At 42.2% G+C, this 24,000-nt stretch overlaps 1 long non-coding RNA gene across 3 annotated transcripts in view; it reads left to right on the forward strand.

Moving 5' to 3' along the window:
* Positions 1-19,800, forward strand: part of LOC147027353 (uncharacterized) — a 39,827-nt gene extending 20,027 nt beyond the window's left edge. Inside the window, exons 3-4 of one of the 3 annotated variants that reach the window (XR_015057005.1) lie at positions 19,217-19,392; positions 19,606-19,800. This is a non-coding gene — a long non-coding RNA (uncharacterized LOC147027353). Of the gene's footprint in view, positions 1-19,216 lie in introns of all 3 variants that reach the window. The other 2 variants (XR_015057006.1, XR_015057004.1) reach the window with 2 other exon arrangements.
* The last annotated feature ends 4,200 nt before the right edge of the window (positions 19,801-24,000 follow it).

The following is a 24,000-nucleotide window of genomic DNA, read 5'->3' on the forward strand; positions in this document are numbered from 1 at the left end:
CGTCAAATTCTCGTGTGCCATCATGTGTAGTTTTCCCCTAGTACATTTTACCTATGGATCCCTGAGTGCGACATTCATGGTATTCGTGTCCCCAAAATAAATAACCTGAGGGCTGCGTAACTACCTAAACAAACTCACTCACACGGACGACTTAAATAAAATTGCCGGCGCTAAGACAAACATGCCGGGGGCGCACTCATATGTACAGTACATCTTAACCTTAACTTACAAATTTTACACTAAACCATGGCCCAGGATCAATGAGCTCTGCAAAAAGAAAGCAGTTAACAGGGAGCCAGGCTGCTCGCATGCAGTCTCTGGCTCAAAACAATGCAGGTGACAGGGAACGTGGCTGGCTGCTCACACGCAGTCCAAGGCCTTCCCTTTTGAACTGAACGCAGTGAACCACAACGGTGCATGGGCTGCACAAACAGTCTCCGTGCCAGCTCAAGTGGCACACGCAATGAACACAACGAATGGATGGATGGACACAAACACGGTGCATGGGCCGCCACTGCAGGCCCGTGTTGTAGCTGCCAACAGGGCAGTTCTCGCAGCTTGCAAACTGTTGCTTTTACGATCCTGGCGCACATGGCAATGAACAGGGGGGGGGGGGGCAAAGCAAAAATTGAACGGGGCTGGTGAACAGGGGCAGTGGGCATGGCATGGCAAAGGCAGCAGGCAAACACAGCCTGCAGAAGAAGGCCGCTGCAGGCATACACAGCCCGCAGAAGAAGGCCATTGCAGGCAAACACAGCCGGCAGATGAACTGGCCGGCACAGGCCTTGAAGTACCACAGCTGCAGATGATCCGGCCGGCACAGGCCTTGCAGCAACACAACAGCTGCCGATGAAGTGGGCTGGCACAGGCCTTGAAGAAAAACAGCCAGCCGGCAGATGAAGTTGGCCAGCCTTTGCTGTTCAGTGAAGGTTGGTGGAGGGAGTGCGGTGGTGCTGGCCACTTGGAAGGCGGGCTCAGACCTACCTACCTGTCTCCCTCCCAACCTATCGCCTTTGCCTGTCACTGTACATACCCACTCCCTTAATTTGTCAAACCCCAATTTAGCCCCAACTTAATTTTTTTTTTTTTTTTTTTTTTTTTTTTACTTCCCCACTATAAATCGTCCCCTAACCCCCTTTATCGTCCTTGTACGGCTAACCTATCCTGTCACCTAGCCTACTCCCAACCCCTACGTTCCCTTCCCGGAGGGGAATAAGGGAGAGCCAACGTCCTGTGTCGAGGCCCAACGAAGCCTCAGAATGGCCTCCCCAGAGTTCGGCGATCTATAACCAAAGTGGGTCCAGCGGCCCACAACGACAGCGAGGGGATGGATGGTGCGGAGGGGTAAATCTCCTAATCTACTCTAACCATTTAACTGTTAAACTACCCCGGGGCTTTCAACAAGCGCCTCTCGCTTAAACTATTGGTTCTAGCAACCCAGATTCCCGTCGCCTGTGTTGGTGTCCTCGCAATTTCGGGCCTCGCCCCCCCCCCCAATTTTCTCTCCGTGCCCTCACACGGTCTCATGGCTGGGACACGTGGCTCCCTTTGGCAGGCACGACCCTCTGCCGAATCTCCCGCTATGGCACCCCCGGGCACTACACTGCCTCCGAGCCTACCAGCTCCCTAACACCGGGGAGTGCCCCCCATGGCACCTCCCCTGAAACGCACACGTGGCAGGCTGGCTTCCCAGGCCCCTTTCCGAGGGTCACCCTTGCCCACAACACTGCCCACGCGGCTAATGGCGCCCCGGGCCCCCGCACCAAGCAGGCGCACCCGTGCCCACTACGCTATCCCGGCCCCCATGGGCCCTTGGCCTACCACGGCCGACTAGCCTGGTGCCCGGGGTACCCACTCAGCGATACTCACCTTTCGCAGCCACGCTCCCAACCCGTCAACCGGAAAGTCCGTGGTTTTGTACACGCTGTTCGGCGCGCGCCCTGCACGAATCCAATACCGGTACCCACAAGCGGCGCAAGAACGGTGGCGATGCAACGGTTGCGAGGTGTGACTGTAAAGGTCGTGGCTGTTATGGTGAAGCGGCGTTGTGGTGGGTGGTTGATGTGATGACTGTTGAGACGTGGTTGGTGGTGGTAATAATGGCGGTTGGTCCAAAATAAAGATAGTAAAAGAAAAACGGCTATCCTGAAGAGTCGCAGCCAGCATGAATGACATTTATTCCCTCTAGACAACGGGTTTGGGCCTAACTACACATATACTTACGGAGATATCTCACCTAAGGGACCTGAATGGTGGTTTGCGAATTTGGTCAACCACAACAATATCTTCCAGCACGGAATACTGACTTTAATGTCCGAGCTTCAAGCAGTCCACGTGTGGACAAAGAGAACAACTAAACACACCACTCTGTTTCAAATCGGCCTCTAGGGGTAGGCATAATATTTTATTGGCTCGATCTCAAAAATGGCTGGTAACAGAATGGATTACACAGCACAAAAAACCTGCCAGAACTCTTGGCAACAATAGAGTTCCAAAACAGGTTGTACAACTAACAGCTCCGCTTGACGATAGCTGGGAATAACGATCACACGCTCCCCGATTTAACTCAATCCTTTAGATGGAGCTATCAACGATCAGCGCGACTGCTGTCGAGAGTCTTTAAATCACTTGAAAATCGCTTTTAAAACATGCGATTTGGAGTGCTCGATATATTTTTCCACTCGCGATCTTAGAGCCACGTCTGTTGCCAGCAATGGCGCCCCAGCTCTCACGCGGTCCGTCCACCACGTCCGACTAGCCAAAAAATCCCTGGGAGCCTGAAAAAGGTCACGTGACGTGGTGGGTGGGGCACTAAATTTTGTGAGAACATGGTTTTTCTCACAGTCCTCCCCACCTAAAATAAAGCCCGTCGGATAGACAGCGTTTTGAAACCAGTTATTGTACGAGTTGCAAATCGCAGGGCAATATGATGGTGGTGATAGTTAACATTCTTGTACAATAAACAATGTTCATCCACAACAATATTAAACACACTACACCACATTAATATCTACTCCACCATATTTACCATTCACCTGCACCACAATAGAGAGACAAAGGGAACGAAACTTAACTTTGGTGCTCCTTGTCTACTAGATGGCGACTAAGGAGGTCAGCTCGTCTGCTCTCCACTCCTTTCACATGTTTTACTGTGAGGTCGTATTCTGAGAGGAGAAGCGCCCCGCGCCGAATACGCTGGTTGGAGGTTTTGGGCTTGGCTGAGCCAACCGAGCGGGTGGTGGTCGATGTAGATGGTGATGTGTCCATGGCCAATATAGACAGCAAGCGCAATAGCGCTTGATGTCTCGCGACATGGCGGGCCATATGAACTGATCCTTGACCTTGGCTAAGGTCTTGGCCGCTCCGACCTGACCTGAGGAAATATTGTCATGGGCCAACTGCAGGACCGACTGATGATGCCTCCCCGGTACGACAAGTCGGTGTCGTACCCTCCACGTCTGGGTGGAGGACATGTTCTTGGGGGAATATTTATGCATCACCGCACCTGCACCATTCACATAGTAGCCTGTTCGTCCAGGCTCGGAGTCTTCCCCCATTTCCCAGAGGGTGGCAAGGGTGGGATCGAAGTGCTGATCCTCCACTAGACTGGTTACCGCAGACAATGCGGGAGTGACCTCAGGCACAGAACTGGGGTTGTGAACTGCCTCGAAGGACTGACCCTCCTCACCGGATTCGCCGACCGGCGAACGAGTATCTGGGGTCCCCGTGTCACAGAAGGGAACGGTCCCTGAGGAGCCCGGCTCCTGAGGTTGGCCTGACTGGAGGCTCTGGTCGACTTCAGTCGAAGCAACGTTACTGTCGGAGGCTGAAGTTGAGGCGCGAGGCTCCTCGGGCCAGAGTGAAGATATGTCTGACTCAGCCACTCTCTCCACCTGTTTGCTCTGGGATCTGGTGACCACCCCACAGGTCAGAGTCAATAACTCCTCCCTGGCCATTGCATCATTGCCAATCAGCAAGGATACCCCTGCTACCGGGTAGTAGGGTACCACCGCACAGGTCATCGGACCCGTAAAAATGTCACTCCGGACCTCGAGGAGAGCAAGGGGATACCAGCCAGGAGCCTGATTAATGCCCCGAAGGACGATATACTCGCCGGTATAATGCATCCGAGAGGCCGGAACTACCCCCGCCCGGAGAACACACAGCGTCGCCCCAGTATCCCAAAGGTATTGGGCCTTAAACTTCACCACTGAATCAGGGCCACCCACTAAGGCTGTCCCTGAATAATCCTGGTACAGAGGATGAATAGTATTAGCCTCGGTGGCAGTGACCTCTGTCACTGATGCCACCGATGTCACAGTGACTGATGCCACCGTTATACACGAGGACCCAGTTGATGACCTCCACTGACTTCCCTCCGATTTAACAACCGGGTTGCTCGATAGGCCGGACTAGCTGGGTTAGAGAAACAGTGGTCTCCACCGTGCCCCACGCGTTTGCAGAAATCGCACCAGGGCCGTGCCCTGGTCTGCAGCTCGCGACCGCCACCAGTGGAGGGCATCGGGGAACCCTTCCCCTCGATCTAGCCGCCGGGCAGACGGGGGGCGGTCTTGACTGCAGAATCCTCCGTCTTACGACTCGACTGCGTGGCTTGCAACATTTTGCACGCCAAAACATGTTTATCAATAAGCTTGACACCGTCTGACAAGGAAACAGTGTCTTTATCGACAAGAAACAACGCTAAGTCCTGCGGAAGCTGTTGATCGATACGATAACGCACCAGGAGTTCCGCAACTGCTGGAGGTAACAACGCTGCTCCTCTCAAACCATCTCTGCAGCTGTTCCAATACGACCCGCGAATGTTCCTCATAGGTTTGACTGGACTGACGAGTCCAACTGAAAAAATTACGCCTATAAATACACGGGTACACCGCATAGGTGTTCAAAATCTCGGCCTTCAACTTCCGGTATTCGTTTACGTCCTCGGTTGCCATCCCCGCATATACCTCCCTCGCCTTTTCAGATAGATGGCTAACAAGATGGCCGACCCACAAGCTCTCATCAATACCACCCGAAGTCAACAACTTCTCCCCCATCTCCAGACACGTTTCTGGCTTCGTGTTTCCCGTCTAGTCCGGCAAACGAACATGAACAATTTCTGGGACTGGTGCAGCAGACACATCTGCCCGCTGTCGTTCAGTCAACATTCGCCACTCATGATCTGACGTGTTCAGCCTCTGCCGCGCCATGCTCCCTGAGTCGCTCAGCCGCTGCCCTGAGTCGCTCAGCCTATGCCGCTGCTCTTGCAGCTATCTCTGCGTCATTCTCCCTGAGTCGCTCAGCCTCTGCCCTGTCATTCTCCCTGAGTCGCTCAGACTCTGCCCTGTCACTCTCCCTGTTATACATGTCGAGTTGTTGAACCGGAGTCAGCCCGGACCAAAGGTCGAACGCATGCATTTAGTCATGATGGGATCGCTCCCTAACATATCGTGTTCAGTGACCGGGTCAAGGCTGATTGCGTCGCTCACATCGACACCCACGTGACTGTCAACATGATCAGGTTGATCTCTCACTTCTCCTGCCGACATGGTTTGGCTACGAGTTATCATACGACAAGGGCACAAAACACTAAGTCTAAAAGGAGGCTGGGTCGAAATACTTCAGCAGCAATATCTTTCACCACATGGGGCGGGGCAATTCACACAGGGGAGGCAAACAATATTGGGGTGATACACGTAATTCACACACAACGCTCTGTTGGGGAAATACGACACGAAATACCCAATACCACCACCGCACATCAAATTGCCAATGAGAAAATGCAACGTACAAATAACTCACGTTTTTTTTTTATTGTTGGCTGATGGCCGGCGTAGACACAAGATAGCGTCCTATGGTGAGAAGGTTCCTTCAAGATGGCATCCGCTGGTGAGAAGGTTCCTCCAAGATGGCGTCCGCTGATGAGGGAACGATGATCAGATGAAGGAAGATGGCGGCCCACTGTGGAATTTGTCTTGGTTCGAATGTCTCTTACTTGAATGAATCCCGGACGAGCCGCCCATTTGTCGCGATCCCGGCTGTTAATATCTTCCAGCACGGAATACTGACGTTGATGTCCGAGCTTCAAGCAGTCCACGTGTGGACAAAGAGAACAACTAAACACACCACTGTGTTTCAAATCGGCCTCTAGGGGTAGGCACGATATTTTATTGGCTCAATCTCAAAAATGGCTGGAAACAGAATGAATTACACAGCACAAAAAACTTGCCAGAACTCTTGGCAACAATAGAGTTCCAAAAACAGGTTGTACAACTCACAGCTCCGCTCGACGATAGCCGGGAATAACGATCACACGCGTCCCGATTTAACTCAATCTTTCAGACGGAGCTATCAACGATCAGCGCGACTGTGCTGTCGAGAGTCTTTAAAATCACTTGAAAATCGCTTTTAAAACATGCGATTTGGAGCGCTCGATACATTTTTTTTTCCACTCGCGATCTTAGAGCCACGTCTGTTGCCAGCAATGGCGTCGCAGCTCTCATGCGGTCCGTCCACCACGTCCGACTAGCCAACAAATCCCTGGGAGCCTGAAAAAGGTCACGTGACGTGGTGGGTGGGACACTAAATTTGGTGAGAACATGCTTTTTCTCACAGTATATTCAGGCAAGTTTATTAACTCATCTCTCATACGTATAACCACATTATGAATTTTTAATTTCTTATAATATTTGACAAGTTCTAAATTTGATGTATTTTTTCCAAATTCTTTAAACCACTCATCACTGCTCATTTATTGATGAGAAAGATATAATCCATTACTCCTTTTAGTTAATTTTACACCTGCTTGTGCAATAGAAGAAAGCATATCTCCATTACCATGATAATATATCGAATCCATGATAATATCTTGACTCCATTACCACTCAGAGGTTTAATAATTTGTTTCATTCCTTCTGGATTAGTGTCTAATATCCCAAGACCACCAGATTTTAGTTTCTTTAACTCACTCTTACAATGTGAATATTTTGTTGTACCAAGAGAGACCTCCTCAAATATTTTGCCTTCATTCCTCAATCGCATATGTTCCTCCACTGAAATATAGTAATAATCTTCACCTTCTACTTCTCCTGGCTGCATTGCTCTGGTTGTTGTAGATACAATATGAATCGCATGGTGTTTTTTAAAAAAGCTTACTATATTTTCATTACTATTCAAGAACATTGATTTATGAAAGTTTTTTTTCCGGAAGCAGATTTACCCACAAGATTTATAATAATAGTTGCCATTTATATATGTAATTGTTTATAAAATAAAAAATATACACCTTAATACCTCGTCTTGTTTCACAACAATATATTTATATTTTTCAGTCGTGTGCTTCATCTAATCCCCAAATTCCTTTTTAAGACATAATGTAGAACAATTGTCTCTCCAAAAATTGTTTATATCTATTGAATTTAACTTGAATGAAATAAAAGTATTAGCATAGTTTCTTATTGAGCGACGAGGGGGTTGAAAGTATTATTGACTATGATAAGTACAATTACAAGAAGAATGTCTCCCTCTTGTGTAGTCGCTATCCATTACCGTATCGTTTCTCTCATTAACACAATCAAAGATACTGAGGTTCTTTTTTGATTTATCCAAACCTTTGGGTGAAGGTATAATCATCTGTAAAATCACTAAGAATACAAGTTACAGGTTTTGATTTCTTTTTACATTTGTGTATCACAAAATAGTTGTATTATATATTCAATGTTATAATCATGGAGTTTCTTTTGAAGTTTAAATAAACCGATTGTATCGTCTTTTTGACGACCAGCATTAAAACCTTGTGAGAGTAGTTGATACTCAGGTTGAAAACTTGACTTCGTGAAAATTATTAAATTATCATAATTTAAAAAGTTGGGAGTAAGGAGCATCTTTAAAAGTAAGCAGGTTTTTCCACATCTGCTTGAACCAACTATGAGACATCTTGATGAATTTGGAAGATTTTTATGGTAGTTGAATTTTATCTTATTTTCCCAAATTGGTAAAAAATCATTCATTTATATATTTGGAAAACAGGTTATTTAATGTTATTGTTTTTTTATAGAAACTCTATGGTTTATCCTCAGTTCAGGTTTAATTCCAAGATAATCCATTATTTTATTTATACAATATATTGTGTTGATATTTCCCTGAAAATGACAATCGTGAATAATATAAATCATCAGTCCATGAAACATCGTCATTTGTTCAGTCTCTTCCCTTGTAAGAAAAGAGGTGTATTCTCACCCTCGTTCTTTACGAGATTAACAAGAGAAATTGATGTAAAGTAATTCATTTTTGATGTAATTTTGAAACAGTTATGTTCCATTTTTATTTTCATTAATTAGAAGATAATCACAGAATATACGTTGTTTATGGGCTTCTGACTGTGTTTAATCCCACTCTATCACATGCAGGACAATTCTCAAATTTGTCATATGGAGAATTGGGGAACTCAAGAGGCTCAAGTTCTCGTATGCTATTCATATTTATATAGTAAAACTTTACTTCAAACAAAATTCATCTTCGGTACTTTCATTGGTGCTTTCACAATCATCTATAAAACTACTTTCATAACTATCGTTTGAACACAAACTCTCGGAATCATAACTGTCTTCTGTTCCAACAGAGATACTATCATCTCTCTCATCATCTTCAAAATCTTCAGTTGAATAATGACTCGTATTTAATTAGTAGAAAAAACATTATCATCTGTATCAATATACTTTTTTTCATGAACAAATTTAACTACTACATTTTTTATCTTAAAGGTAATTTTAAAATGGTCCTTTACAACTGAATGAAATATCATTTCACCTGATATATTAACATCTTTTATTTCATCAAGATTTACATCTTTAGGGTTGCCGAAAAAAAAAAAAAAAAATACAAATTTCTCCTTGCATATTGCAGATGGTCTTATCTTTTCTTTCAAAAGCTTCATCCATAAGGTTTTTCTTTTTTGATACTTTTTCTTGTTTCATTGCTTTTTCTAGTTTTGAATATATTGCCAGAAGGAGAGAAGAAACTTTTGTTAGAGCTACTTTAATTGATGTTCTTCCAGTTATACTAAAAGCCCTTCCACTGAAGGGAGTTGAACTCGTATTATTCGCCCATATTGTTTTATCTAGTCGTTGTTATATTTATCTTTATTCAATTTTACATCCTCGACATATTTCTCAGTATCTTTTACAAATTTAGAGATTGATTGAAACTTGTCTTTTGTGTCATGAAACATTGTATTTATGAAGTAAAAAAAAGTTTGTGAATAAAATGGGTTTAAGCACAGATTCACCTGTAAATTAAATGTAATTTTCATCAAGAAAATTTTGTTTAAGCAAAGTTTTGCTATATAAATATGATGAATACAACGTACTGCGATGTTTGTAATCATGAATGTAAGTGTTATAAAAAAACACCTTCAAACCAACAAACACACATTCAATCTTTTCAGACAAATATCTCCATTTGAACAACAAACAAAACATTGTGATAGATGTAATATTGATATTCTTTAAAAATATTTTTTTTATAGCAGACACCTTCAATCACGCAAACACAAGAAGAATGAAGAAAGGGAAGTGGCCTCTAAATTCTCCATTGAAAACACTGATGGGGCATTTAAAGGACATATAAAAATAAGATTGTTTCGCTTTGAAGACCCTGGACCATCTTCAATCATTGAAACAGTTGATATAGTTAAACAAAGTATTGAAACTGTAATTAAAAACACATTAAGTGAAATGAAAACTTGTAAGTTTTATATAGTAGTAAAATTGAATATGGTCAGAGAAGGTGACGAAACTACTCCCCATATGAGGACAAACCTTCACTTTATCACATCATTTCAAGATTTTGTGAGGTGTGACGTTTACGATGAACTCCAGAGACAAGAACAAGATGTTGATAACACTCGAGTAGGTAGTGGATTTGCCATAACAAAAATAATCTTTTTAGATATAAACATCTTAAAATGAGATCCTCTTAAAGCTTCTTCTTATATTGACTTACGAAAAGAGATAAAACTTTAAAAAGCGGTTGTTAATATTCAAAACAAAGATAATAAATTTTTTATGGTCTGTTCTTGCCCACTTACATCCTCCACAATGGAAACCTGAAAGGGTTGAACATTATAAGAAATACGAGAATATGCTAAATGTTAAAGATTTAAAGTTTCCAATGTCATTGAGAGATATTCCTGAATTTGAGAAAATGAAGAATTAATTTATGTTAATGTATATGGATTAATGGATACAAACAAAGTTCAAATAACTATAAAAATGATGAAGCACACATTGACCTTCTTTGTTATAGTTCAGGGAAAAATTTACATTATGCTTGTATCAAAAATTAATCAACACTTGTCACCTCACAAGTATTCAATAGAACAAATAAAACATATCCCTATGAGAGATGTCTCAACTTCTTTCATATGAAAGAAAGATTAAATCAACATTCAAAATACTGCAGTAATCATAAATCAACCATAATTAATATACCAAAACCAGGAAAGAAGATATCATTCAAAGATTACAACAAATCTAACAAACATCCATTTGTGATATATGTTGATTTTGAAAGTATCCTTAAAAAGATAGATACTGTTTCTCCAAATCCAAATATATCATACACAAATAAATATCAAATACATACTCCTTGTGGTTTCTGTTATTATATCAAATCAGCTGTTGGTGATGAATACAAGTTGGAACTTTATAGAGGAGAAGATGCCTCAGAGGAGTTTGAAAGACTATTTGAAAAAGACTGTACAAGTCGAAGAGAAATAATGGTTAAAACCTATAAACCAATGTCATTAACAAAGGGAGAGAAAAAGGAATTTAGGAAGAACAGTATCTGTCATATTTGTGAGGAGAAAATTGAGGGAGAGGTTAAAGTTAAGGATCATTGTTAGTGTAGTAGATGGTAGAAAAATTGTGCAAATGATGATACAAGCATCAAATTTGGCATTTCTGTTCTGCAGGGCTTTCTGATCAAATCTGCCCAATTGGCCATTTGAAAATCCAAATTTTGAAAAATTTGAAAAAATTTGAAGTCACAGCTGGCTGAAATTCTTGAAGTGCAAGTGAACATCCCAGACAGAGAACCAAGGGGAGATGCAGTCATCATTGATGGCTCAGCACTTATCAATGCCCTACCTCCACGTACTTCAAAGATATTTGATGACTATGCGAAAGAAGACATCATCCCAAAGGTGGAATCCTATGGTGCCAGGTACGAGAGGGTGGACGTAGTGTTTGTGTACAAGAAGTCAAGTCTGAAGTCCGAGGCAAGGTCGAAAAGGGGGCAAGGAATCAGAAGAAGAGTAACAGGAACCAGTAAGACCCCAAGTAACTGGAGAAGCTTTCTTCGAGGTGACAGCAACAAGACTGAGCTGTTTCACTTCCTTGCGGAAAAGATGTGTGAAGCACAGACGACAAGCACAGTCATTGTCACAAAAGGAGAAGATGCCATTAGCAACAAAAGGAAGTCACTGGATGCTCTGTCTCCATGTTGTCATGAAGCAGCTGACACTCGAATATGTGTACACGCCAGGGATGCAACGACTGATGGTAGCAAGTCCATTTTCATTAAGGCTAATGACACGGACATACTCGTTGTAGCAATATCTGTACTGCCATCCTTACAGGAACTAGGTCTTGAAAACATGTGGATTGCTTTTGGCCAAGGAGCCAAGGCACGATGGATTCCAGTCCATGAGGTAGTTTCTGCAATAGGGCCTGAGAAAGATAGAGGGATCCCATACTTCCATGCGTTCACTGGATGTGACGTGTCTGCCTTCCGCGGTAAAGGGAAGAAAACTGCATGGCAGACTTGGAACGTCTTTGATGATATTTCTGAAACATTCACCAATCCCAGCCAGCATCCAACATTGATTCGTGATCTTGACTTCTTTGAAGTTTTTTTTTCTTCAAAATTTGGATTTTCAAATGGCCAATCAGGCAGATTTGATTAGAATCCCCTGGAGAACAAATGTGCCAAATTTGATGCTTGTATCATTTGTACGATTCCTCTGAGAAATTGCTGTTATCGGCCACACTATGTCATATTACTTGTAAATATAGAGGTCCAGCTCATTCCCGTTGTAATCTTAATTACAAGCCCCAAACTTTATTCCTGTCTTTCTTCATAACGCTCACTATGATGCACATCTATTTATCAATGAACTTTCAAAGACATCTGGAGATATTTCTGCCATTCTTAACACAGATCAAAAATACATCTCATTCACAAAAACAATTCATCCATCCCCCATAACCTATCTCGGATTTATTGACACATACAAGTTTAAGGCAAGTCCATTATCTAACTTAGCATCAAATATTAAAAACTTATCGAATGTTAAATCACATTTCTCAAATCAAGAAGAGATTGATCTCTTATCACAAAAGGGAATATATCCGTATGACAATATGGATTCATTTGAGAAGTTTAAAGAAACACAACTTCCTTCAAGGGAAAGTTTTTATAGCAAGTTGAATAAAACTCATATTTCCAATAGAGATAATACACAAGCTGAAAAGGTTTGGGAGAAGTTTAATATAAAGAATCATGTAGAATATCACGATTTGTATTTTAAAACTGATGTATTATTGACTGATGTGTTTGAGACTTTTAGAACAGTCTGTCATTATAAAAATTCTTATGGATTCGACCCTGCTCACGATTACACAGCCCCAGGTTTGGCTTGGAGTGCCATGTTAAAAATGATAAAACAGGATTTGGAATTAATCAGTGATATAGATATGCTTTTAATGATAGAAAAGGCTAAAAGAGGAGGAATATCTCAAGTATGTTCCAAGAGATGTGCTAAAGCAAACAATATAATATCTTCCTGATTATAATAAGAATGAGGACAACTCTTACCTGATGTATTATGATGCTAACAATTTGTATGGGTGGGCTATGTCTCAATCTTTACCTTATGGAAAACTTAAATGGGTTAAAGAAAAACATTATGAAAAAGTTTTACAAGACATTGTTATCTCCTCTCAAAAAAAATTGGATGGAGCTGAAGTTAGATATTATTTTGAGGTTGATTTAAAATATCCAAAAGAATTTCATAGCAAACATAAAGACCTAAGTGGAGGATAAATGGGGCTTCGAAGGCATCCATGCAAATGAATGGGGAAAAGGGGGAAAACTCTCTGAATCAACCCTGAAAAAACCCAAAACAGGATACGGATTCCTCCCTCACCCATACAAATGAATAGGGGAAACTCTCTGACTCAAGGCCCATCAGGTCAAAACAGGAGAATGATTTTCTCCCTCTCCCATACAAGCTCGTGTTAAATTGAGACTGTCTTAAGACCCAAAAAACCCCAAATAGGAGTGATTTTTTTCCCCACCCCCCTGCCCCCTCTGACTCGCGGCCTATCAGGTCAAAATAGGATACTGCTCTCTGCCCCATTGAGCACATGTTAAACTGAGACTTACTGATTTCCTTTTATATTTTCATTCCACTCAAAGAGTGATCCAATCGAGTGTATTCATCCTTTGGTTTTGTAAAATGGGGTAGAACACATTCGTGCAGCTGAAAATTTTCCAGAATTACTGAGCTGTTAAAAAACGAAGCTGTCCCCATTGCAGCAATGCCAACCCTCCCGATTTCATCGGGAGGCTTCCGAAAATTCACCCAAACTCCCGCCCTTACGATCACTATCCTTATCCTCCCGAAATTTTGATATTTTTGCACTGTTCACTAATCAGAATGTACTAGTATAAGAATTGAATGAAAAGCATCGTCTGCTACGTATAGCATGTGGTAACTCCATAACGTTCGCTGCTACCAAATTGTACGTAAAAAAATGCAAATTCAAATGAGGAGCAGCGAAACATTGGGTCTGGATCTCGCTTATGCGATCATGCACTGAGATTTAGTGCATGCGGTATGTGTGCAATACAGTGCATGCGGTATGTATGCACAGTGTATATGCATGCGATACGCTCACTGCATGCAGCTGGGCCCCGTACCAGCCCGGCGGTCGCGACCACCGTGCGGTGTTTAACAGCCGCTAGAGTTCTACGAGTCGCGCTGCAGCTGTGGAACATCGACTTCGAAGTTACCGATGCTTCAAGCCCTCGATGTTGATTACGAAATGGCAGAAAAGAAGCTTACGAAGACCAAGAAATGGTCTCAGAAGTACAAGACCGAATACAGTCTCCAATACCCGTGTATTCGAAAAGTCTGAAAGAGGAATTCATCATGCGTATTGTACAGTATGCAGCGTTGATATTTCAGTTGAGCACGGAGGTCGCGATGATATTCGGAAGCACGTTGGAAGCAAACGGCACACAGACATTGCAAAGGAGAGATCTTCGAGCACGGGTACCGGTACACTTCTGAATTATTTCACCAAACAAGGGACAAGCGAGGAAGAGGATGTTACCCGAGCGGAACTTCTCTTTAGTGGATTTATTGTGGAACATAACTTGCCCATATCAGTCTCAGATCATGCTGGACCTCTATTTCAAAAGATGTTTCCAGATTCAAAAGTTGCTTCAAAGTATGGATGTGCAAGAACAAAAACTTGCAAGATGTGCAAGATGTGCAAGAACAAAAAAAAAAAAAAAAAAAAAAAAACAAGAACAAAAAGCAAGAAAAAAAAAGAAAAAAAAAAGAACAAGAACAAAGAAGAAAAAAAGAACACTGGTCAACAATTTTTTACTTTCTGAATGTTGTCTAGATTTCTACAAGTGAATTAGGGTATTCTGGCACTGCTGAATCAGGAAATGGCATCCGTTTCTCTCCATCAGGTCAGGTTTTTGTGCTAAGTTGATTTGAAAAAAATCAGATCTTGTGACAAAATCAATTACATTTTTGTGGCATTATCAGCTGATTTTTGTCATCACATATCATCCTAAACATGTTTTGAAGAAAAAAAAATGTTTTGCCAACAACATTTATTGATTACATGATAGAAACATCGATGACTGTCATCTGAATGGTGGGCATTGATAAAGGTAAGTACAAGTAAATTGCATGTTGCGTCACCACTGTTCAAACTTCAGGGCTTGAACTTCCGTTTCTTCGAACTCCTGGAATGTTCAGCGGCAGGGAGGTCTCTCTTCAGATTCCAACAGTAGTCAGCCATCATGACTGCGTCCCAGCGACCCTGATACCTGGTCTCCATCTCCTTCATGTCCTGATGGAATCTCTCCCCCTGCTCGTCACTCATTGAACCCAGGTTCTCAGGAAACCGGTTCATATGTGAAAATAGGTAGTGCATCTTGATGCTCATGTTGCAGCCCAGGTTTCTGAAAGCAGTCAGCATGTTGTTGACAAGTTCTGCGTAGTTTCTGGCCTTATTGTTGCCAAAAAGTTCTTCACTACCAAAACAAATGTATTCCACGCTTCCAGTTCCACTTCGTTCATTGAGTTTTTGAACTCTGGATCTCTGATGAGCTGACGGATCTGAGAACCATCAAAGATGCCAGCTTTCAACTTCTCCATGGTCAATCCTGGAAAAGCCTGGCACAAGTAAGTGAAGCAGTCACCATCTTTGTCCAGAGCCTTGGTGAACTGCTTGATTAAGCCGAGCTTGATGTGCAGCGGTGGGAAGAGTATTCTGTCTCTGTCCACCAGAGGGTCGTTGATGACGTTCCTTTCTTTGCATGGCACCAATTCCTCCCGCACAGGCCAGTCCTTCTTCGTGTAATGCTGAGCACGGTCCCTACTATCCCACATGCACAGAGAACATGGGTACTTGGTGAAGCCAGACTGTTGTCCCAACAAAAAGTTCACCATCTTCAGGTCAACACAAATAAACCACTTATGCTGATCATAACCAATTTTCTCCAGCACGTACTTCACCGCTTCATACTTCTCCTTCAGTGTAGTCGAGTGAGCGATGGGTACAGAGGCAAACTGGTTGCCGTTGTGTAGCAGAACACATTTCAGTGATCGCTTGCTGCTGTCAATGAACAGTCTCCAATCTTTGGGTTCGTACTGTGGCACTCCAAGCTTGAGCAGAAGCGCATGTCATAAATTGGCGCATGTAGGTATTGTACATTCTTCAGAGTTCGTTATTTCAAGAAATACAACTTTTTTGTATCACATTATGACAAAATCTGCCCCATTAACTTTAGTTTTGATCCACGAACTTTATGCTTTACTTTGCCTCACCAATTTTTGGAAGATTTTGAGGTTTTATGACTTCAAACTGATCCCTTTTCGACATAATCACCTAGAACTATCGTACCTGAATACTTCTTGTCATTAAAATAATTATTTCCAATTAAAACAATTATTTGACATGACATTTTACCCCCACCAACTTCTTCTAAAATGCTCCACACATGCGTACATGTGAACAAAAATGTAAAAAACGACATGTGGCCATATCTCAAAAACTTGACCTGATTGAACAAAACTAATGTGAGTTTTGGATTCAGCGCATCAGATTCGTCCTAAATCAGCTTAAAAAATGCAGACAACAAATTTGTTGTTGACCAGTGTAATTGGTGAGTTGTCGAATGTTACTGCTTCATCTATTGCCGATATTGCTAGACTAGCTCCATTTAGCCTAGCTCCAGACGGTAGCAATGACAGTGGTGAGGCCCAGCTATATCCTGTCCTGATTTCGTACTATGACAACAGTGCTGGGATTGTGAAGCAAGGTTTGCTAAGTTTGCCTGCGTGCAAACAAGATTCCACTGGAGAAAACATTTTCAAACTGCTTGATCATGAGTTCAGTGACAGGAAAATTCCGTGGGAAATTGTGTTTCCTTTTGTGCTGATAATGCCTCTGTCATGGTGGGCAAGCACAAAGGAGTCGCTGCTTATATCCACAAACAAAATCCAGAGTGCTACATCATGGGATGCCCTTGCCATATGATGCACAATACGGCCAAGAAGAGCGGCTCAGGCCTTACCCATTGAATTAGATGACTTTCTCATCGATATTTACTACTACTTGGACAAAAGTAGTAAAGCGCGTCAAAGGAGTGAAAGCACTGCAAGAACTCTGTGATGCCCCGACACACAAGATTCTGAAGCATGTCGCAACAAGGTGGCTGTCCCTTGGTCAGTGCCTAGACAGGCTGATTGAACAGTGGGAGCCACTTCGCCTCTTCTTCAAAGAAAGAGAGTACGAAGAAAAATGCAACCAACTGTAGCCAAGACTCTAACAACGAGCAAGAAGGACGGCACTGTATCTACTGCCAGTACTGGCACTGCAGGATCAAGCACTAGTGGAGCAGCATTCACCACTACCACTGCAGTATCTGCTGCGAAGAAGACAGCAGGGACAGCACCAAAACCAATGCTGAGAGCAGGTAGCATCACCGGCCCTTCATCACGTTCATCTACAAAGCAGATCCCTTCAGAGTCGAGAAAGACTGTGATAGTCCCATCTACAGGCAAGAAGGACCCAAGTTAAGTTCTGCTTTTGCCAAATCATGATAGAAGCTCAGCAAAACCTTCGAATCAGAGGTCTTCTTCCTTGGCTGCACCTACCTCAAGCTCTCTCCTCAAACGTAAAATTGGATCTGGTACTACGAGTCTGACCTCTTCTGCTGGCAGTAGCGCAAGTGTGATCGCCCTGCGGCTAAGTGTACTACGAGTTCTACAACTAAAGCGCATCTTCCTCAAACACTGTGCAGGAATCTAGAGAAAAACGTGTCAACAGGATGTTCTTGTCTCCACAAACAAAACTCTATTGTTTCTTCCTTCGATATGCTAACAAGCTTTTTGAGAAGGGAATCTTCTGCTCCAAAGAGACGAACCCTGTATTCATCTCCTGCACGGAGGTGAATGGTCTTCTGAAAGATATCTTCGTATGGTTTTGAAACCATCGGTGTCATCGGTTCCTCTGGTAAATGTACCCTTCTCTGACAGAAATCATCAGAAGAATGATGAGGACCTCATGATTGGGAACGATGCCAAACTGTATATAAGGGAACAAAGGAGTCTCAAGAAATCCACCTTCACTCTGAGTGAGTCAGACATCCAAGGTTTCTTCAGTGCAGTTCGCTCATATTATGTGAAAGCCTGCAATTACATCTTCAAAACCTGGCCGCTAGATGATGAATTAGCCAAGCATGCTCAGGTGCTGGATGTTAAGCTACACCAAGAAGTGGGGTTTGACTGTGTGGAGTTTTTCATCAAGAAATTCCCCTGTCTGTTCAGTGGCGGTGATAGTGACATAGACAGTCTTGAGAGTGAATTCGCTCACTACCAGGCAGACGCCTCCATAGCTACAATTGCTACTGAGACAGTGAGAGTGGATGAGCAGTGGCATCGGATTTCACAGCTCACAGATCCCTGCACTGGTGCCAAGAAGTATCCTAATTTGAGCAAAGTGATGAAGGGAATCTTGGTCATTCCTCATTCGAACGCATCATGTGAGCGGGCACTCAGTCTTGTACGGAAGAATCATACTGAATTTCGTCCCAATTTGAGTGTCAAAACCCTGGAAGCTCTCTTATTTGAAAAACTAGCTCATAGCACCCACCTTGCTACCAGAGAGAATACAGCAAAGACATAATCAGAAGGGCTAAAAGAGCCACACAGCTGTCACTCAGCAAAGCTGCCATGGAAAAAGCAAGCAGCAGTAGTACCAGCCAGTAAGGTAAGAAAAATATTGCTTCTTTTGTGCTTTTTGTTAATCTTTGATTGTCCCCTAACTTACTAATATTAACATACATGTAACATTAAAAAGTGCACAATTTTCCCCTTTTTTTGTTCAAAAAGTGGGAATTCTTAACATGTTAAATGCTCCAAAATAGGGCTCAGAGGGCACTAGAGAGCGTCTAGAACCCCAGAGCTTCCAGGGCCCTAAGGCGGGCCCTGGACCCCGCCGCAAGGGTCGAGCGCACTGCGCTCGAGATGTGCGCTTCGCGCACATTATTTGGTGTCGGTTGAAAATCCTCCCTAATTCTGATTTCCAAAAGTTGGCATCTCTGCCATTGTGTTCAAGCTCGGGTTATTTTCCAAGATTACGTAATCGCTTCCTTTAAGTAGCTTTAAAAGTCAGCTCTCAATCGAAAATCTTGTCTGACTGCTTTTTCATTTTTCTTATCTTGTCCCAATGGTAAATGACTGAAACATGAACTATCTTTCATCTGACGAAGAAGAGAACCCATCACAATATTGGTAAGTTTGTGTATTGTTAAGTCTGATTTCCTCTGAGAATGACAGTGAAGCAACTGATTATTAATTAAATCACTGTATGACTAATAATTATTGTTTATCTTTTCCTAACAGGTTCTCCCCAATAACATCGTTCATTACAAATGTGGAGAACGAATTATCTGATTTACATAATGAATGTATACAAATAAACAACTTTCTTGAAGAGATTTATCCTTCAGGAATGAACTGAACGATATTATTTTTGACTGGAAACAAGTTCTCTCATGCCCATTGACACCGAATTCAAGGTGAGAAACGTGTGTGTGTGTGTGTGTGTGTGTGTGTGTGTGTGTGTGTGTGTGTGTGTGTGTGTGTGTGTGTGTGTGTGTGTGTGTGTGTGTGTGTGTGTGTGTGTGTGTGTGTGTGTGTGTGTGTGTGTGTGTGTGTCTGCTTCTCTCTATCTCTCTATTCCTCTGTTTTGATATCTCCCTTGAGTTTTGACTCATTTTTTTTTTCTTCAGTTTAAACACCTGTCTGGTTGAACCCAACACACAAGTTAATCATCTGGAGGAATCTGGCATGAAACTCAAGACATCTGAAGCAGACTGCTTGGAAATATCTATTTTTACAACTGCATATTTAATGTTTGCAATCTTTATGAATTATAATTGCTTTCCTTATAATTATATGATTTTGCATGACAAAAGAATAAAGGTGATTGGGGGGGGGGGGTGGGGTAGGTGTAAAATAAAAGGGGTAGGTGCGCTCCTCCGACGACCCATCACCCCTCTCATCCCACCCCTCCCCTTCCCGTGTGGGTTTGTGGGGAAGAGTGGGGGGTGGGATGAGGGGGGTGGTGGGTCAAAGGTGGGGGGCGCACAGGGGGGATGGGTGGGGATTATGTGGGCGTGGCCCGGGTGTGGGCGGGGCCCGCGTGGGCGTGGCCCGGGTGTGGGCGGGGCCCGCGTGGGCGTGGCCCGGGTGTGGGCGGGGCCCGCGTGGGCGGGGCCCGCGTGGGCGTGGCCCGGGTGTGGGCGGGGCCCGCTTGGGCGGGGCCCGTGTGTGGGCGTGGCTGTGGCCCGGGTGGGGCCCGCTTGGGCGTGGCCCGGGTGTGGGCGGGGCCCGCTTGGGCGTGGCCCGGGTGTGGGCGGGGCCCGCTTGGGCGTGGCCCGTGTGGGGTGGGGCTTGTGTGAATGGGTGGAGCAAATTTTTTAAATTAAATAAATGTGTGTGGAATGAATTGATCACTAATTATGTGAATATGATGAATGTGGTTTTTGTGGGTGGAGCTTGTGTGGGGTAGGGTTTGTGTGGGTGGAGTCCCAAAAATTTTTTTTTCAATTTATCTTTTGTAATTCCTGTGAATAAAATGAACCTAAAATGTCTTCCCCTTCTAAATCGTACACCTTTTAAGTCCGAGGAACTGTATCGATCACATCAACTATTTTAAAAAGCTCATTTGTCCACCGCTTTGTATAACCTTTTTCAAAATGAGATTTCCACCTATATGTTCTTACTATATCACCAACTTTGAACTTAGACTTTCTGACATTAATCTGTTTTACATATTCTAATTTTGTAAATGCTTCTGATGGTTTGGTATTCGTTGAGGTGTGAATCGTATCATTATACTTATCTACAATATCCTGAATAAAAGATGACCATTGTTGAGAACCGAGTTCAGTCAATTTTTTATATAGTCTCTTTTATAGTGCGATTGAAGCGCTCAATAACAACCGCTTTTCCTTCATTGAAGGTACTGTATAATGTATTGCTGTTATTTTTTTTCGAAAATTCATAAATGTCTTGTTATAGAACTCTCTACCCTCATCAGTCCACAATTTTTTTTTTTAGGTTTTCTCTTACTTTTGTTAAATATCTGTTGCAAGGCTAACAAGAGTATTACCTGTTTTTTGTTTTTTTTAAAGGGATAACCCATGCATATCTACTCCTCAAATCAATAACGGTTAAAGCATACTTGCACCCCTTATCATTATTGAGTTCAATCAAATCAGTGGACCAGATATAATCAACTTCCTTGGAATAAACCTTCCTTCTTTGAAATTTGTGAATATTGGCTTATGTCATTCATCAGCTTATTGTTCTTCAGTCTTGATGACATCATTAGAGCCTATAAGTTTTTTTTGAACTTCCAAGTTTCAATTTAGTACTAATTATCTTCTTCACGATGAACCGATCAACTTTTTCTCAAGATTGGATTTTGTATCGGAGACAAATTATACAACATTTCTCTATCGGCTTCATGCTTTTCTTCCAAAGTTGTGGAATTACCAAAATCAATATCGTGCCTCATGCACACTTCATCAACCCTATTGATGGGTTGACTCCATGGTTGAGGATTGTCTGCCTCATCTAATCTTTTATCCAAGTTTGTGCCAAGACCACAGAAAGAATACCCTGGTACATGTGATTCCCCTGGTATTCCAGTAGTTGTAAATTTACTTCCTGATAAAAACTTTTGTATATCTCCTCCATGTTTGAAGATAAATTTAGTCTTTTTCGAGCCACACACCGAACATGTACAACCCTATTATTTTTACTTTTAAAATATGAGATTTTTAGTATTAGTTTTCTTTTTACATTTGAGACAATAACTCATTTATGAGAAAAATTCCAACAGAGTGCAAAAACCTTTTTAGTTTCCCACATGCACATTTGAATCTTAATTTTTAAAACATAAAGAATCCTCAGAAATGTTTTCACTCTCTCTTCCATTTATTTAAGAAAAAAAATGAAAAACTTTAAAGTCAATCACACCAACATCATCAATAATATAATCTTTATCTCCACTTTCTCCACCTGAAAATGATGTTAATAGTCTTGATGAAAATATTTCTAATGGACTTGTCAATTCTTTGTTTTCCTCCTCGGTGCGTTGAGATTTATTTATTTATTTTCTGTAATACCCCCAATTTTTTTTTAATCTCACTGGTTTCCATGGTTTTATATTTATTTATTCTCTCTTTCCTCCCTCTCCTTCTCCTCCTCCTCTCTCTTTTCTCTCTTCTCCTTCTCTCTCTCTCCTTCTCTCTCTTCAACTTCCTCATCCCTTACTATCCTTGAATCGCTTACACCCCATAGAATATCATACATATATTCATCAGGATTTATTGTTTTTCCTGTATCCAAAATAATATTTTTTACAACAGGAAACCAATAAAATTTCATCTGAATTTCTAAAAGAGCCTTGCGTTTTCTTAACTTTATATTTTTTTCATTATTTAACATTTTAATTAAATCCAAAGTTGTTGGTTCATTACCATTAGTATAAAACCAATCTTTTATCGAAAATACTTCATTTCTTATGTGATAGAACATATTTATTAAAATACCAAATACCCTTTTCTTGAAGCCTTATTGCTGTCATTTATGTATTAAAAATATATGACAGATTAATATGACACGAAACACCCCCCCCCCCCCATCTTCCCATAGTTAGATCATTTTGTATTCCCTTACTTATTATATACAATTCTGTTCTTTGTGTTTTCATGATATAAACTCAGGCAAAACCATTATTAAATTTACCCTTATTAAATTCTTTTATTTGTTGTTTACGAATCGTGCTTCCACAAAACTAATTCTCAGCATCAAGTGGATAATATTCTTCCTTAAGAGACTGATTTAATTTTTCCAGTATTCTAGGTTAATTTTAAATGACCAATTATACCCAAAATCATTCATATCATACCCCCATTGTTCGATTCTCATACAAAGGATACACCCTTCTTTATAGATATTTATATGAATTGGAACTGTGAATTCTGTATGACCTGGAGATAAAATCAACACTTCTGTATCTTTGGAATACACAGCTGTTTTATTTCAAGATATATATTGCGATAAATCACTTAATCTCACCAAGTCATTTGCGTCAGTTGGGCTTGGATAATTTGTTAATTTATAAGCATTTTTCATATTAATATTTTTTGTGATACAGTAATCTCCCGCTATATCGCGGTTCACCTATCGCGCCCCCCTGTTCATCGCGGTTTTCCCTTGGAACCTAACTAATTTTTTTCTGCAGATTCCCCCGGTATATCTCGGTAATGAGCCTGGTGTTGGCTTTGTGGTTAGGGTGGCGGCTTGGGATCCTTGGGTCCTGAGTTCAAGCCCCATTGGCCGCTGAATTAAAATACACCAGGAGGTTGACTCAGGCTGTCATCCTTCCGAGGTCGGCATAATGAGCACCAGTGTACTGGTAAGGGGGACACTGCATCAGCGGCATAGCCGCATCCCAACCAATGATGCAACCAGCAGCCATAGGCTGCACTCGATGGAGATATCTCGGTAATAATATATAAAATATAAATTATTTAAGCAATAAATTATAACGCGTGGCGCTCGACCAGTCACACAACGCACGAGACAAAGTTTCGCTTGTGAACTTCGAATATTTTCTAGGTTTTTCTTTCTCCAAGCCCCACTATGCTGCCCAAACGCCCTGCACCTTCTAAGGCTTCTGGCAAGGAACCGAAGTGCCAGAGGAAGGCCCTGACGCTCCAGGAGAAGGTGAAGGTGCTCGCTATATGCTTCGGGAAGGAAAAAGGTTTGCCGCGGTTGGACGAGCACTGCCAAACCGACCAGACCAGACGAGTCGATATCCTGCACCTCAAACCCGATCACTGCCAAGCCGACCAGACCAGACGAGTCGATTTTTTTTTTTTTTTTTTTTTTTTTTTTTTTTGGGGAGGCATCCATTCATCGCGGATTTTCACTTCTCTCGGGGGGGGGTTGGAATGTAACCCCCGCGATAAACGGGGGATGACTGTACTATATTTCTGTCGTTCAGCCTGTGACTTTGTGTAATAATTTGATAAATCAATATCCAGTTCTTGGGATACACCAAAGATAGAACCATCTTTACCAACATAAGTCATTTATATTTGATTAAA

Source organism: Eptatretus burgeri, chromosome 4 (assembly GCF_056783735.1).
Source record: "Eptatretus burgeri isolate ZD-2024b chromosome 4, Ebu_testis_v1, whole genome shotgun sequence".
NCBI classification, from domain to species: domain Eukaryota; kingdom Metazoa; phylum Chordata; class Myxini; order Myxiniformes; family Myxinidae; genus Eptatretus; species Eptatretus burgeri.